Source organism: Poecilia reticulata, chromosome 1, assembly GCF_904066995.2.
Source record: "Poecilia reticulata chromosome 1, P_reticulata-male-v2, whole genome shotgun sequence".
NCBI lineage: Eukaryota > Metazoa > Chordata > Actinopteri > Cyprinodontiformes > Poeciliidae > Poecilia > Poecilia reticulata.
The window spans coordinates 26,906,799-26,920,202 of record NC_088830.1 but is presented as its reverse complement, the minus strand read 5'-3'; the positions used below and the strand labels follow the sequence as shown (position 1 = coordinate 26,920,202).

At 37.2% G+C, this 13,404-nt stretch overlaps 1 non-coding gene across 1 annotated transcript; it reads right to left on the bottom strand.

The window, feature by feature from the left end:
* Window positions 1–5,004: 5,004 nt before the first annotated feature.
* Window positions 5,005–13,384, bottom strand: LOC103470922 (uncharacterized). The gene is made up of 4 exons (XR_014088824.1): window positions 10,580–13,384; window positions 8,993–9,176; window positions 7,429–7,512; window positions 5,005–5,229 (listed from the first exon to the last, which is right to left on the bottom strand). It is a non-coding gene; the product is annotated as an uncharacterized LOC103470922 (transcript).
* Window positions 13,385–13,404: the final 20 nt, after the last annotated feature.

Below are 13,404 nucleotides of genomic sequence, written 5' to 3'. Positions count from 1 at the left end.
AGTGAACTTTGGCGTCGTTTAAATGCTTTTGTGAACGACCAGCAGACCGGAGATCGCTCCAAAAGCAAGAAACGAACTACAGCGCACGGCATTCTGGGTAAATACAACCAAAACAAACACGAGAGAAACGGCTCCTTGTCTTTTACCAAAGACAAAAGAGAAATCCTACAACAAAATCTGATGCCACTCCATTTTGTTTACATTTCGTGAAGTAGGAAGTTGCGCTCATTGTCTTCAGAGGTTTTTCTGTCGTTTCCTTCAGTAGTTCTTGCTGCAGCGCCACCACTGGCGAGGAGGCGGAACAAGTTTTTCAATTAGTTTGGTTTGTTTGACACAGCGCAGTGTGAACAACACCAGCTGAAAATGTAGCAAATGCTGCAACTTCGTCCCCAATCGAACCAAGTATACTGAACTACCGGGTGTGAAAACAGGCTTAGACTAATTCCTGTAGTTTCTTTTGCAGATTTAAAACGTGTGCCGTGTCACGCATCTTTTCATGCACCTAATTTGTTTACATTTGCACACATCGAATGGGTGTTTGTGAGGTGAAGTCCGCCGGGACAAAACTTTGTATATTTCACTTGAAGGTAGATCAAGACACAAAAGACCTGACTCACGATTTGCGGTGGACCCAGGTTGAAGTCAGAGAAATTATTATTTGACGGTGAATCACAAATGCACAGTCCAGGCAGCCGAAGTGAGCAGAGGCAAGGAGCTCAAAACGCTGGTAGCAACTGGAGATAAATGCAGAGACATGTGACACAACAAACAACAGAATAGATGAGGACACAAGTGGATTTCAATACACGGAGGGGAATCAGGGAACAAGACACAGCAGGGAGCAATCAAGGGGTAGACAGAGACTCTACTGACACAGAAACCTAAATAAACACACAGAAAACTCAAACCCTTCACTGACATCTCCAATGTGTTTTATGTTTTAAGACATAAAACAGTGTAGAAGATGTCCTACACTTATTTTAGGCTTAATGCAACGTGAGCATTTTTCAGAGGCAACTGAGAGTTTTATGACAGAACTGTCACTTGTGACTGTCCATTATGAGGGAATCAAAACTCCAGGTAAAAAGAGATGCAGTTTAAACTACTACGTCCTCCCCTGCTCTGTTTGGAGCCATATGAAGCAATGGAGATGACTAAGCGAGAAAATTATTTGGCAAACCTTTGTGTGCATGCCTGTCTATTTTTGCCTGACTGAGAATGCAGAAGGAGAAACTCGTTTGTCAGGGTCAGGCTTTTTGCTGCGTCACAAAACAAAGACAGCTGTGTCACCACCATAAATCTTAAGAGGATGTACAAACTATCATTATCGCAATCAAATGTGTCTTTGTTTGGAAAATAACCAAGCTCGGTTGCACAATTTTTACTTGTTAGCGTGGACAACTCAGGCATCGTATAGTGCTTCCTTATGGGCATTTTGACAATGGTGAAAACTGATTTTTGGGTTTTTTATTTTGCTTGGCAGCTCGCTTTCTTGTTCCTCGATCACTAAATGATGACACGGACCAAAATACACCAGAAACGGTGTATTTTACAGAATATGCAATACTTCTTGTGTTTGTTTAAACTCTATTTTAAATATGCTTATGCTTGTTTTTCAATGTTCGTAGGCAAATGGGTAAATAAAAATTTACACCTGTCTTGAAATGGCTTATAAAAGGTTAATTATTAGATCTGATGGATGAGCTTTTCATTTGATTTTTCATTGCCTTTGCAGAGTGATTAGCATTTTTATCAGTGAGTTTATTTACAAAATAGTGCTTGCTTTGTAGGGCTGCACAGTGGCGCAGTTGGTAGAGCTGTTGCCTTGCAGCAAGAAGGTTCTGGGTTCGATTCCCGGCCTGGGGTCTTTCTGCATGGTGGGTTTTCTCCAGGTACTCCGGTTTCCTCCCACAGTCCAAAAACATGACTGTCAGGTTAATTGGTCTCTCTAAATTGTCCCTAGGTGTGAGTGTGTGTGTACATGGTTGTGTGTCTTGTGTGTCTCTGTGTTGCCCTGGGACAGACTGGCGACCTGTCCAGGGTGACCCAGAACGTTAGCTGGAGAGGCACCAACAACCCTCCCAACCCCACTAAGGGACAAGGGTGTTAGAAAATGGATGGATGCTTGCTTTGTTTGATCTCCTGCAAAGTAACACCAAGCATCAAAATGTAACAAAGTCGGGAATCTTGTATGGAAGATTTGTGTAAAAGTTTCGTTGTGCATCATTGAATTACAACATCCTCATAATGTGACACATACATGACAAATACAGAAAAGTATTAAGTTTGTTTGCACTTACAACAAAAACAGTTTTTTTTATTTCAAATATTTCTTGTGTTGTAAAAGCAACAGATATAACTACTGCGATTTCCACCTACTAGTAAGCTCCTAGCTTATTATTAGCTGTAGCTTGTATTTTGTTTTAAACCGAAACTTGCTTTATTTAACCATGAAACAAAAGAGCATATATGAAGCCAACATGGGTTGTTGAGTCATATATGCTCCTGAGCTGTCAGACTGGTTTCAGATGACATTCTGCACATTCACAATGCTCATCTGCACTGTGTCCTTGGCTACATTTGCTCTTCGTAAACAACGTATGCTGTTCCCTCCTGCTAGAAACCACAGCCTCAATGAATGCAAACGATCAAGTTCAGTCGCTGCAGGAATGGTGTGAAGTAGATTTTCACACAATGATGGTACTCTCAAAAAGAAATTACTAAAGGAAAGCAAACATGAAAAGCAGCTTTTCTCTTCGTGAGGCAGACACCGTGTCATCCTGAGCCATCTCTGCGGTTGGCTGAGATCCAGTCAGGCGAAGCAGGTGACGCAGTGACATCAGGACAAGTGAAAAACTAACAAGAGAGAATGTATTTGTCCAGATTACTGTTTTCTAAATTTGTTTTCTAAATCATTTCAACTTTTATGGTCAAATCGCTAAATTTAAGGGTTCGTTGCCTGTTGACACTGGAGAGGGCCGAGGTGGCGCTGGGCTGCACGTAAAGCAGGCAGCTGGCGAAAGCTCATTGCTGTCTCTTTATATCGTCAATACACATTTGATTACAGATGTACCACAAGTCCAACAGTGAGTCTAATATATCTAAAGAAAGGATGTGATGTGTGGAGTCTTTGATAAATGCACATGGTGAAGCACAAAGCGCAGCACTTTCTATAATCAATCATGTGATTAACTTTAAGTTAACACAGCAGGCAAATGCCACCAAATCTGATTTTTTTTTTTTTCCCCCCCCAAATGCAGTCTGAATTATCCAGTTCAATTTTTTACCAAAGTTGGTTTATTTCATAAAACTGCAATGGAAACACTTTTTCCACATCACAGGAGTCATGTGATCAGCTGGTGCAAACGACAAAGAATGAGACAACAGGAAGTGGCCGGAGGATCATGGCGCAGTATGTTTTTAATGACTTACATTTGTAATGGCAACGCAGCTCATGATGATTACTCTTTTTAAATTTAAACGCTTAGGAATTTAAGAGCTTTTAATTTATTTCAGCTAGAGACGCTAAATCAAGTTTACTAGCATTCAACCTGTGTTTGGTTCATTCTTTGGTTTTTCTGTTTCAGCACAAAAATGCAAAGATTATATATAAATAATGTTTTTTCCATTTTTAAAACCTAAATGATGGGTTGCTTTACTTGATTTTCAATTAAAAATCATTTGAATGAAAAATGCACGGATCTACAAGTACCAGGATACATTGCATTTGTTTAATCTGACGTGAAACTGAATAATGAAATAACAACTTTTTCCTTTTACAATTTCATTTGGTTAGTTAGAAAAATGTCTGGTTTATGTTAAAGTCACTCAGACCAAAAATCACCATGCACGTTTGTTCTCTGTCGCAGCCATTTTATATTGCAGATGAAGAGAAACTTAAATGCAGCTGATTGGGACAGAACAGGATTAGAACCACTGGGACAAAAAAAATCAGAATTCTGAGATTAAAATCAGAATTCTGAGAAAAAAATGTTAGAATTCTGAGATTAAAATCAGAATTCTTTTTTTTTTTTCTTAAATGGCCCTAACCCTCTTCCGTAGATTGGTGTACCGTAGACATTCAGAGTAATTTAGAGAAGTCTGAATATTGTGTAAATTGTGTATATATGACAAGTTTGCTTTATTTCTTATTATTGGTAAATAATCTGTTTAATCTTTGTTTTTCCTTTTCCTCAGAAAGGATGACGTGTGACGCCAGTTTGAAGAGACGGGTGGATTTTGAAAGCTGCTGCTTTGTGAAACAACTTGAAGAAAATAAACAAAATTCTTCTGCTGTTTACTAAAGTCAGAGATTTCTTCTCTTTTCCACAATGTAGCTCCATAAAGGAGTTGAATTTGAGTTTTATCAGCTCCACATGTTTCAAAAGCATCAGCATTCTTATCAAAGATCTTGACAAATGTATTCAAGCAAAGACCTTGACATGATCAAGTTGATCTTACATTTTCTGTAATTTCCCTTGTCCATTTTATCGGATCATGCACGCGAGTTTGCGTCAGCAAATTCTTAGTTAAGATAATTCTCATTCTTATGTCAAGATGTTTATGTGATTTAGCTGAAAAGGAATGCAAACTATGACTGTGCCACAGGTGTTGGAAAAAGCCCTGCAGCACTGCACCTCTTTTTTTCACCGATTCGCACACAGAACCACACCAAAGCCTAAACAGGTGCCTTTATTGTGACATTACATTAAACTTACAAATGGTTTGAAACAATTCACCCAAATATGTCTCTATTTAACTAAAATATAATGAGGTGAAAGGATACATTTTATTTGATCACATAATGGAACAAGTTCTCATGCATAATTTCCTTCTAAAGTCGACAATGACACAAAGAAGGGCTCCCTCTGGTGGCCGTAAAACCACACTGCACATGACCATAAATAGAATATTTAGCAGCAATCAAGTAAAAACACACCAACCAAAATAATAATTAATTTATAATTTTGCTCTAAAGATCACATTTTTAATACTTAGATTCAAATTTATTTATTTATTTCAAAGGAGTGAAGAATCTATGATTGAGGAAAGAAAGCAGATTGAAGTCCAAAGTGCTCCTGGTAAGTCGTCTGGTGGTGGCGCTGTTTCCATGCATCGGGATCTTGACGGAGGAGACTCCGAGCTCTCAGGGTCCGGACGTCGAAACTTGGCTGAAAGTACGGAGACTCAGGAGGCTGGACCTCCTGGAGACAGCTGGGCCTTTCACTGCTTTAGGGGTTTTAAAATACAGAGTGTGTGTTTTTAGTGACATTAGTAACGATTATAAATAAAACGTTTCCAGAGGTCACTAGAGACCAACCTGCCTTCCTCTCCCCAACATTTCCAAAATCAAAGTAATATAAATTAACTGCGCTACGTCTGTGCAGCTAAAATTTTTGTATCACAGTTGCTTGACACCACATTTGCTTGATTTTGGAAATGTGGGTTGACATCTGGAGGCATTTATTAATATCTTTAAATTGATACGGACACATTTACGGAAACGTTTTACACACAAACCAACACAAATGTTATCACAAACATCAGTGACCCATTTCATTTGAGCTGCATTTCCATTACAAATGTGCGCAAAAACTTTGTCAATATTCCGCTAATGCTGAAAAAACACAAATTGGCAGTTGCAAATTGTTTTATCTATTAAATAGGAGACAATTAAAATCACACGTGAATACGTCTTTTCACGACTTATGATACTCCAACTACTTCCTGTCCTCTTCTTCTTCGTGGTTTGCACACCTGTGGTAACATCCGGTTGTTGATATTTTGACTCGTAATGGGAAAAAAGTCCATCCATCCATTTTCTTACACCCTTGTCCCTTAGTGGGGTCAGGAGGGTTGCTGGTGCCCATCTCCAACTAACGTTCCGGGTGAGAGGCGGGTTCACCCTGGACAGGTCGCCAGTCTGTCGCAGGGCAACACAGAGACACACAGGACACACAACCATGCACACACACACTCTCACCTAGGGGCAATTTAGACAGACCAATTAACCTGACAGTCATATTTTTGGATTGTGGGAGGAAACCGGAGTACCTGGAGAAAACCCACGCATGCACAGGGAGAACATGAAAATTCCATGCAGAAAGACCCCAGGCCGGGAATTGAACCCAGAACCTTGTTGCTGGAAGGCAACAGCTCTACCAACTGCGCCACTGTGCAGCCGGGAAAAAAAAGTCTTTGCTAATCAATTTCAATACGGAAAAAAACACTTCAGCTTATCGCCATATCCCCCTCCACACCGATCCTGGATTTACTAACATTTTAAAGACTGTACCCATGAGCGCTACGAGTGGCTAACAGCTAGCATGGAGCACAACAACCTGCGGATTTTTAAAACTCTTAGCAAAAGACAGTTTTTTTTAACTTGTCATGGTTCCATTAAGCGATTATATTTTCAAAATGTCAAACGGTGAATGGAAACGCAGCTACTGTTACTTTGAAACATCTATCAGTGATCTAATATCGTCATCATCGTGATATTATATAACCAGAGAGAAAAAGTCACCGCAGAGGTGTGCCACATTATTAAGAGATAAAAATAAGGCAGTGTGGAAAGTTTTGTGCATGTGGGGACCGATGTCTTTGTGTCAGTTTCAAAGAAAGTCTTCAAACCTACAATCATAAGAAAAAAGGGTGAGGCAGCCATGTTTCCCACACTCTACTGCTAAAATTTTCCACATCCGTCCGTGAACTCGTCTAAAACGCAATATGTGATGACTTTGCGTTTTTCTTGTAACAAAATCCGAGAATAAGTACACCAACCTCCACCTCTGGTAACTTAACTCCCTTCTGCTCCTCCTTCCCTTTTAAGTCCATCTAGATTACAATAAGCTCTGTTGACGTAGTGCCAACTAGCCTTTAGCAGGTTTTAGTGGATTTGCGCCTGAAATATCGCAATAGTTAATTTTCTCACAGGCCCTGAAAACTGCAGCAATGAAAATCTTTCCTAAATTTTAATGCTTATATAATTAATAACTACAGTTTCCTACCTGATGTGATTATTTTTTTTTTTTTTGACAAAATAAAGTCAGACAATGCTATTTTTGGATTGGTTACTGCCTTTTTGGACTGTAAAAATTACATTTTAAGAAAGAACTATTTTTTTATGGATCACATTTTTTCATCTCCAGTCAGTGTACTTCTGCATTTTTAAATGACAGATGTCTCAACATTCATACAAACGACATCCATCCTATTATTTAGATTTTAGTGCTTTTTGATTCATACAATGGAAAAGTGACTGGGACTTACTGGTATATCAAATCTTAAGATTTTGGAAGGTACTATATAAATAGATTTATAATTTATAATTCTTAGTGGTCCTCTTGACCAACTGTCAAGTGTAGAAAAAAATATGTTTTTGTTGGATAACTCCAACAAAACAAGAGAAATATTTTATGTTCTTACCCACAATCCTTAGCGTTCATGTTATGGACTCGTGCCACTTGGCCTGGATACAGACCACGCACATCTCTGCCCATACATGATGTTCTTTAGAGGAAGAAAAAACAAGACAAGAATATTTTATTATTTTTGCTCAAAAGTGACCAAAATTTAATTTTATTTCATGTTATTTTTCCAAATGCTCTTAAGTTCTCCTCCACTCTGTCTGAAGGTCTTCTGAAATCTTTCTTGATATTGGCTTTTATTTCCAGTCAATAAAAACAATTGTGTCACAAAAACAATAATTTTAAAAAAAGTAACAAGCATGCAAAGGATAAAAAACATCAGCACCTTTGTTTTCATCCATCTGTGATTTGTTAGGTTGATAAAAGTTCAAACTATTTCATTAAGACTGTTCTCAATACATGAAGAGGACCTTGGAAAAGTGGTGCAACCTGTTAAAAACACTAATTTGATCAATTAGACCCCTAGAAACATGCTAGACGGATGCATAAACAACCTTCTAAATTTTGAGGGAAACCATCCCCAGATTTGAAGCTGCTATAGCTGCAAAGGTTTGTTTAACATCTTTTGAAAACCTATAAATCAAGTTCTTGTGTGCGTTGGCAAAATAGATTAGTTACTCCAAAAAGGCAACAAAACACACCTCTCCTCAGACATGCTTTAAGTATATTAAATGTCTGACAAAGCATCAAAATTTTATATATTTTACTAAAGTAATGCTTATAAGGCTACATTTCTGTATTGTGACAAGATATACTTTAAACAGAAGTAGAAAGCATTTTTATTTTTTTGAGAATAAAGAAAAATTAAATTTACAGTAAAACTTTTGTGCCATTCCTCATGAATCAAACTACAAATTAAACTGGTCATTGTGATGAGAAAACATATAAAATTGGGAAAATTAATTCATTTGTAAATTCTACAGTAACAGGAATATAAAGCATAATTTATTGGAACAGATATTACCGTCCGCTTTATGACTGTGGTGTTAAAATCATGTAGAACTGCCAGGCGGAAGGCGCTTTGCCGCCATCTAGTGCTGAGTGCGTGAATAACATCTGGATGTGATTTTACGGTAATAAGCTGTACTTGAAATACGGTCATGATGATGAAAAAGAACATTAAGAAACTTATTACAACATTGTTAATTATATGTGTATTATTAACCTGAAATAAAAACAAAACTCTAAGCTCAATTATATTGTCTTTAATGTAAATTGCGCCTACAGGTGTAAATAAATCCACATACCAATTACTTTGAGGACTCAAAGTGTCTCTAATGTGGACTGTTTCCACAAATATAAGGTTTTTGTTGTGTGCACAAAAATACATTTAAATTTAAATAATTTATTTTATTAGAAACAAATATTAGAGTAGGTTTTTTTTGTTGTTTTTTTTTTCTTTTTGCACACCATCTATTTGTTACTTGAGCTATTTTCTCTGGCCGTAGCTTACAAAAATATGAGCTGTTGTTTGCTCAAAGTAGCTTTAGAAACATATCTGTTTGCTCGTATTACCGTAATAACTTTATAAACAATCCCATCAGTTTTTAGTCTCCACTCACCTTTTAGGTAAAATTGCGGTCCAGTCGAGTTCTTTGGAGTCCTGAGACTCTCTGAACTCATGCAGCCTGATAGCGATGCCAGATCCAGCCATATTTGACCACCAGTTGACGTCAAATCACTTCCGGATCTGAAGAAATTCACCAGCGATTCAAAGATAAGATAACTGCAGCTCACTCTGGGGATCTAGAAGAACAAAGAGACTTATGAAACATCGTGATTAACGTTCAACACGTTACTGTGTGAACTATTACTGACTGATAAATTCACAAATATGAACTTGACACTCCAAAATGGCGGCCGTATTTCATGGCCAATGAAGCAGCCAATGGGAGGTCTACTCTTTCTTATGTGTATGCAGTGGCGCAACTACACATTATTCAGGTGGATGCGAAAACATAGATCGGCGCCCCCCCCCCCACACCCCCCACACCCGAGGTAAGGAACTTCAGGGTGAAGGAGCGACGCTCACTAGCCCCCCCACTTAATGTAGTGAGTGTAAGACGCGCTGAAGTGTATCGGAAAACATCATCGGCGCGCCGCCCCCTCCAGACGGGGTTTTGGCGCCCCCTCTGGTGCTGCACCCCTATATGCGTTGCATATGCACACCCACTTTTTGCGCCACTGTGTGTATGTCTGATGTAGATAGGAAACCAGTACAGTCCAACTAAAAAAATGAAAGAAAAAAAAAGAAAAGAAAAATTTTGACATTAATCTCAGAAATTTTCTATAAAAAGTCTGGGAAATTTCCAAGTTTCAAAAGTCACACATTTTTAGATATTTCAAACTCAGAAATTGTCAAAGGTTTTTTTTTTTAAATAATTTTGTTTAGATTAATCAGAAAATTTCAGAGTTTTCCTAACTTGTTTTAGACTTTTTCAGACATGTTCAGGTTTTTTCTACAAAATTTCTAATATTGTTAATATTTTTGAGCTTTTTAATGGAAATTTACTCCTTTTTTGTTCTAAATACACCATTGTATACACTACATCTTCTTCCCAGGAATGCTAAAGCTAGTCAGCATGGTGGACAAACAGTTTTTCCTGAAACTGTAAGTTGTTCCTCCTCCATTAATACACTGAACAGTGTACATGAGCTTGATTGACAGCACTTAGACCCTCCTTCTGGTTCTGATTGGCTGTTTTTGACCAGCTCATGTACACTTTGTGAACGCTTCTTCAGATGGCAGTAGCAGCACTGGAAGGAGCTGAAACAGATCGATTTTTTCACTCTATCTGTTTCTCTCTGAACTGTCCTCTTCACGAGATTGTCTTGGAGTGTCTTCAGTCAGAGGCTTCTTCAAATTTGTTGCAATGCAGACCGCTACAAGAAATCTTTCCTGTCAAACTCCATCACTGACTATAATAACTCTTTGAAGAATTTGAATTAATATGAGTTACAACATTTAATTTCCTTTAGGCATCAATGACGTATTTTTGAATTTGAATTAACAAGTATGTAAAAACCATATTTACAGTATATTTAATCAGCATGTCATTTGAAAACAACTCGCTTCATGGGGAGGATGTCAACTTTTCCACACAAAATAAATCAAGCTAAATACTTTGTTTTAAATGTAGAAAACTTACCTGCAAACATGAAGATCACGTCTTCTCCTCTCTTCGATGAAGAAACCTTACACTCGGTATCGCAAGCTGACACTGGCGACGGCAGTCTCTCCCTCACAAACAGGTAACATAATAATGTGATTCACTGAATGCACGATTGTTCTACGTTTTAAAATGAGAAACCAGGCCAATGCTGGTTGTATTTCTCCATTTAAAACATGTGAATTCAATGTGCAAATAAACATCCGTGTACTTCTATACAAACTGAGGATTTTGTATTGACTTGTTTTCGTTTTTGCTACTGTATTTATGCCTAAACCTAAACATTACTAGTACAACTCTGGAAAAAATTAAGAGACCATTTAAAGTGATCCGTTTCTCTGATTTGGCTTTTTGTTCTTTTATTCTATGAATTACTGACATGTCTCTGAAATTACAAGCAAAAAGTTTTGTATTTATTTGCAGGAAATGAGAAATGATCAAAATAACAAAAAAGATGCAGTGCTTTCAGACCTCAAATAATGCAAAGAAAACAAGTTCATATTCATTTAGAAACAACAATACTGATGTTGTAACTCAGAAAGAGTTCAGAAATCAAGATTTGGTGGAATAACCAGGAGGTTTTCAATGGGGCTCACTGCAGCGGGCTCTTCATTTTTTCCAGATCTGTATATCTGAGAGCATTACTGTGTAATTGTTGCACTCAAAACGTCTGATTTCTCTCAAAAACAATCTGCTTAATTACCCCAAAAAGTGTAGTTTTGTTATTATCTATTCCTGCAGCAGAAAAAATATATACTTATGTAAAGATATATGCCTCAACGCGAAATATGGGTAAATATTAACTACTGAAGGAACAAGTATTCATATTTAGGTCAAATGTAGATTATAGTTACAAACTCTTTTATCCCAATAAGGTGTGCAGTAAAGTAATTACTGCTACATTAACATTTGTAGTACTTACCTAAGATCTTTATCCAGTGTTTTATCATAACCATAATTAACTAACTGAAGTCAAATCACTGAATTATCCAATAATAATGGTATTATTTTTTTCTGAATTATTGTTTCTTTATTGTTTCTCTATTTTAAGCTCCATAATTGCGATGAGGTTCTACTTTATTCTGTCGCTTCATGAACCAAACACCTGTTGTGAATATTTTTATGTTAGAGAACTGCAAGTTGTGCATAAAAGACAGAAACACTGAACAGTTCGAAATGAGCATTCAAAGGTTCAGACAAGGTCAACATTACGTTCACCTGCTGAAGTTTACAGCTCATTTTAACTTTAAGTTTGAATTTATAAGCAACTCAAACATGGATTTTGCTTTGAAACGCCGTTTTGTTATAAGATGGATGTTGCATCCTGGCAGTTATTTCACAGACTGTAATTGATTAATGCAAAGCAGCAACAGCATCACTCCCACAGCCAGACTGGGATGAGGATCCTCAAACAAAAACACCCATTCATAAGGGAGGCTGGGGAGGAAAGGAGGAAGGCGGGAGGCGTTGGGGGGAGTTGCTATACATTTAGTCAAATCTGCATAAGTTATTTTAAGCCGGGAGGTTTAAAAGTTCATTGTGCTCATGAGCCAAACTGACACGAGACAGCAGCAGATCAGAGCAACAATAAAATTAAAAGAGGGCAGAGAAATAAAACTGAACTGGCTCATAAAACCAGCAGGGAGACAGACAGAGAGAGAGAGAGAGAGAGAGAGAGAGAGAGAGAGAGAGAGAGAGAGAGAGAGAGAGAGAGAGAGAGACAACAAAAGCTGGGGACCAACAAAAGCCCTACATGCCATGAGGAGACAGATGGTGCCTTCACGTGTTCTCTGTAAAATTGTAAACCGTGGGATAAACGTTAGGATCCGTTTAAGCACGGTGGGAGCAAATTTATAACAATGCAAAATATTTACAAAAACGGCGTCCAAAACTTCTCATGTGACCGATTACAACAAAAACACACCAAGGATCTTTTCTTATATTTTAATAATTAAAGTAACTTCATCTATTTTCAGTATTGCAAAGTTAATTTATTTTATTAGCTCCATTCATTTATATAGATTATTTAATCAGATACTGATGTTTTGAAGCCGTTATTTCATTTCATTATGGTGATTTTCCACTTATCAGATGAATAATAAACATTTTAAATACAGAAATGTGAAAAGTATGCAATGCATATTACCTAAAGGTTTTAAAATATGAGAAAAATAATCTAATGCAAAAATATTGTAGTTTTATTAAAAATTAAACAGCTTGAACATCAGCAACGGCTATTTTTAAAAATGCATCTGTAGTAATAATTTAAGCATTAATAGATCTGTTTGGCAGACTAATACTTTGGGAATTTGATTATTCACAAATCCAAATACACGTTTTAGCATATTTTCAGTTTTTTTGTAGAATAATTGCGCTGAAAATCTATTACAGAATCATACTAAAATTAATAGAATATTCTTTAGATCTAAGTTTTCTTGTCATTAGGATGTAAACTTGCATGTGTAGCATAATTTGCCTGAAAAACCTCATGATAAAATTGCTCAAGTAAAAGTAAAAAATGCAGCATAGTAAGAATACTCCCAAAATTAATTTTTTTGCAAACAGTAAAATAAAACTGAGGCAAAAATAGTGAGTTAAAGGCTTGTAACACAAGGTATTAATCTGGCCATTTTGGTTCCCTCACTTTTAATTTTAAATTTAGACCAGGAAGTAGTTGGAGTAAGTCAAAATCAACCCTGTTTTGGAGCGGCTTGGGTCAACGGTTGTGGAATAGCTCAAATTTCCGACAGCATTTGAATGCAGCGGGAGTCCTCCCAGTCGAATCTGGCTGAACGTGACGACGT